Raw genomic sequence first — 4,949 nt, forward strand, 5'->3', positions numbered from 1 at the left:
TTTGGGGTTTAGGCAATGATACTATAGAGTCACAGAGTGAGTTCCATGCATCAGCTACTCGGTTACTAAAGTCGTATTTCCTGCAGTCGAGTTTAGAGTGGTTTATTTTAAGTTTGTATCTGTTCTGTGGTTGTATGTTGTTGTGGTTGAAGTTGAGGTTGAAGTAGCCATTGACAGGAGGGACATTGTGGCAGATGATTTTATGGGCTATGCTTAGATCATGTTTAAGGCGATGTAGTTCTAAGCTTTTTAAACTGTCTCTCATTGCCCACCCCCATGTTCAGGTAAAGATGTTTTCATAAAGATCAGTCCAAGCTTTGTCATGCAGCTCCCTCCTTTAGGCCAAGTGTTGGTTATGACCTATAAAGCCCTTCATGGCACCGGACCAGAATATCATCGGGACCGCCTCCTGCCGCACGAATCCCAGCGACCGGTTAGATCCCACAGAGTCGGCCTTCTTCGGGTCTCGTCGACTAAACAATGTCGTCTGGCGGGACCCAGGGGAAGAGCCTTCTCTGTGGGGGGGCCGACCCTCTGGAACCAGCTCCCCCCTGAGATTAGGATTGCCCCCATCCTCCCTGCCTTTCGTAAACTTCTTAAGACCCACCTCTGCTGTCAGGCATGGGGGAACTAAAACACCTCCCCCTTGCCCATGTTGTTTTGCCGTTGATTGATTGACTGTGTGCCTGTGTTTTTATATATATTGGGATTGTTTTATGAAATTACTAATTTTAAATTGTAATTAGATTGGTGGGCATTGGATTGTTTTATGTACTGTTTTTTATTATTGTTGTGAGCCGCCCCGAGTTTTCGGAGAGGGGCGGCATATAAATCCAATAAATCTAATCTAAATCTAATCTAAGTGACCTTGAGGCAGCATCTCCAGGTGGTACAACCCTTACTTTCATCTTCCCAATAATTCTCCCCTTCATTCCCTCTGCCCCGGTTCATGGAAGTCTATCACCGCGTAACAGTGAAGCACAACATTTTTGCTCCTTGTTCTCAGTACCTAGAGAGGATATGAAGATGATTGCTATATGTTTTCATTCTGTTCATTCTGAACTGGGAAGATATGGCAGTGCAACAAATCGTCTGTCTGTCTATGAATTAATTTGTTTACTTACTTACTTACTTACTTACTTACTTACTTACTTACTTACTTACTTACTTACTTACTTAACTTACTTACTTACTTACTTATTTCGACTTTTATGCTGTCCAATCACGAAGGACTCAATAAATGAATGAATGAATGAATAGCTGGTCCTCATATCTTGATTGCATGCAATGCTCTCTCTCTCTCTCTCTCTCTCTCTCTCTCTCTCTCTCTCTCTCTCTCTCTGTTTTTGTCTAATCATCCTGGTCAATTTTCAATTGCTTAGATTCTTTGAGATTTTTCAGAGAAGTGATGTTAGCAATCAAAGTCACCACATCAGAGTTCAGTTTCACTCCTTTTTGTTATTTATTTTTTTACAAATAACTCAAGGTGGCAAACATATCCTAAACATCCTCCTATTTCCTCCACAACAATCCTGAGAATAAATGACTCAGTCACCCAGCTGGTTTTCAAGGCTATGGCAGGACACAAACTCCCAGTTTTCCTCTTTCTAGCCTGACACCTTAACCACTAGATCAAACTGGATCTGACACCCATCTCAATATCGAAACCAGTTTTGGGCTGCCTCATATTCTTGGGGGTTTTTTTGTTTCTTTTAAATAAAATTTTTATTGAAATTTAAACAAACAACAACAAAAAACAGAGAACGAAGAAAAAATGCAAAGAAAAACATAACATTTGAACAAATCATTAAAAACAGTACAGAAACATCACTGTATAATTCATACGGTACATATACAAGGCAGTTACATAACACACCCTTATTTCCTTATTTTATATTTCTAGTAAATTTGGAAAGAAGAAAATATTAATCTCTATGGTTTCCCTATCTATCAACTATATTTCCAGCTGTTTTCATTAATTTATTGTTTACAATTTTCCCTTTATTTCGTATTTATTTATTTGTTTATATTATCTCTTCTGATATCTAGCCACTTGTAGAGGTCTTCCCATACAGTCCCATTCTCTTGTTTGTTTTGTAATTCATATGTAAGCCTGGTCATTTCAGCACAGTCCATTACTTCATTAACTATCATGTTATCTGACAGGAGATTTTTGTCTTTCCAATTTGTGCATAGGCCAATCTTGCGGCAGTTAATATATGAATAATTAGATAATAATTTGGTTTAGTATATATTGTCCTCTCATAATTCCTAATAAACAGGTCTCAAGTCTTATTTCAATGTCACATTGGGTCATTTCTTTTAGCCAAGTCTTAATTTTTATCCAACTATTTCATGCCATTTGTAATGACCAACTTATATGATAGTATATTCTGGGTTCTTTTTTACATTTCCAAAATAGGGGACCTATGTTGGGATAAATTTTGGTGAGTCTGGCGGGAGTGAAATGCCATTGATAATACATCTTATATAGATTTTCCTTGTAAGGAACCAATAGTGTTAATTTATAGTTTTCTTTCCAGAGTTTGTCCCAGTCATCTAAATGTATCGAGTATCCAAAGTTTTTCATCCAGGAAGCATGTTAACTGTTCCTTCTAAATTATCATATTGTATTAATTGTACATGACATCTGCCTCAGATTGTTTGACCCCTGGTGGCCACCTGGAGGAATCTCCCTCCACTTCTCTTGGTCAAGGTTCAGGAGTGGCTTGCCATTGCCCGCTTCCTAGGGTTGAGTGAGAGTGACTGGTCCAAGGTCGACTAGCAGGCTTTGTGCCGAAGGCAGGATTAGAACTCATGGCTTCTAGCTTGATTTCTTAACTACCACACTAGATTGGCTTCTTTTACAGCTACTCAATATAAGGAAGAGTGGCTTAAAGCAAGAAGGAAAAAGGATTTTATCAGGCATCTTGTCAACTAATTTATTTATTTCATAATGAATTTCATTTTTACAATTCCATTAACAATTCTACTTGAATTTTGGCTTGACCAGGTGACATATTTAGTTCATATAATACATGCATTGATGGGAATAAGGAGATCGCTGACCATTTCAATAGCTACTTCTGTTCAGTTTTCTCAAAAGACACCTTACAAAATAATACTATAGGGGGATATAGCATTGCTTCCAGCTGTACTGATTCAGCTCCAGTGATCTTAGAAGCCGATGTCTTAGAAGAACTTGAACGATTAAAGATAAATAAGGCAATGGGTCCAGATGGCATCCACCCCAGAGTTCTTAAAGAACTCAGATCTGTCATTGCTACCCCCCTGACTGATTTGTTTAACCAATCCCTGTTAACAGGAGATGTTCCTGAGGATTGGAGAATGGCCAGTGTTGTGCCTATCCACAAGAAGGGCAGTAGAGAAGAAGCTGGTAACTACAGGCCAGTTAGCTTGACATCAGTTGTAGTTAAAATGATGGAGACTCTACTCAAAGAGGATAAATCAGCACCTAAAAAACAATAACTTATTGGACCCAAATCAGCATGGCTTTACTGAAGGCAAATCATGTCAAACTAATCTCATTGATTTCTTTGACTATGTCACAAAGGTGTTGGATCAAGGTGGTGCCGTGGATATTGCCTATCTGGACTTCAGCAAAGCCTTTGATACGGTTCCACATAAAGAGCTGATGGATAAATTAGTGAAGATTGGACTTAATCCCTGGATAGTTCAGTGGATTTCAAGCTGGCTGAAGCATAGACATCAGAGAGTTATTGTTAATGGCGAGTATTCTGAGCAGAGACAGGTTACAAGCGGTGTGCCACAAGGGTCTGTTCTGGGTCCTATTCTTTTTAATATGTTTGTGAGTGACATAGGGGAAGGTCTGGTAGGGAAGATTTGCCTATTTGCCGATGACTCTAAAGTGTGCAATAGGGTTGATATTCCTGGAGGGGTCTGTAATATGGTAAATGATTTAGCTTTACTAGATAAATGGTCAAAGCAATGGAAACTGCAGTTTAATGTTTCCAAATGTAAAATAATGCACTTGGGGAAAAGGAATCATCAATCTGAGTATTGCATTGGCAATTCTGTGTTAGCAAAAACTTCAGAAGAGAAGGATTTAGGGGTAGTGATTTCTGACAGTCTCAAAATGGGTGAGCAGTGTGGTCAGGCGGTAGGAAAGGCAAGTAGGATGCTTGGCTGCATAGCTAGAGGTATAACAAGCAGGAAGAGGGAGATTGTGATCCCCTTATACAGAGCGCTGGTGAGACCACATTTGGAGTACTGTGTTCAGTTCTGGAGACCTCACCTACAAAAAGATATTGACAAAATTGAACGGGTCCAAAGACGGGCTACAAGAATGGTGGAAGGTCTTAAGTATAAAACGTATCAGGCAAGACTAAATGAACTCAATCTGTATAGTCTGGAAGACAGAAGGAAAAGGGGGGACATGATCGAAACATTTAAATATGTCAAAGGGTTAAATAGGGTTCAGGAGGGAAGTGTTTTTAATAGGAAAGTGAACACAAGAACAAGGGGACACAATCTGAGGTTAGTTGGGGGAAAGATCAAGGGCAACATGAGAAAATATTATTTTACTGAAAGAGTAGTAGATCCTTGGAACAAACTTCCAGCAGACGTGGTCGGTAAATCCACAGTAACCGAATTTAAACATGCCTGGGATAAACATATATCCATTGTAAGATAAAATACAGGAAATAGTATAAGGGCAGACTAGATGGACCATGAGGTCTTTTTCTGCCGTCAGTCTTCTATGTTTCTATGTTTCTATATAGCACTCACATCTCCTATGTTTATAACAGATGGTCTGTTTTCTTTTTGTCTTCTGTGTGTCTTCGCTTTCTATGCACGTACAGTATTACAGTGAATAATCACTGATTTGTTTGATTTCACAAAACATCAAAGTAACAACGCCACTCTAAAGTAGAAATAAAATCTCATTGACAAAAATGAGATAGAAA

This window comes from Erythrolamprus reginae, chromosome 2 (genome assembly GCF_031021105.1).
Source record: "Erythrolamprus reginae isolate rEryReg1 chromosome 2, rEryReg1.hap1, whole genome shotgun sequence".
NCBI classification, from domain to species: Eukaryota; Metazoa; Chordata; class Lepidosauria; order Squamata; family Dipsadidae; genus Erythrolamprus; species Erythrolamprus reginae.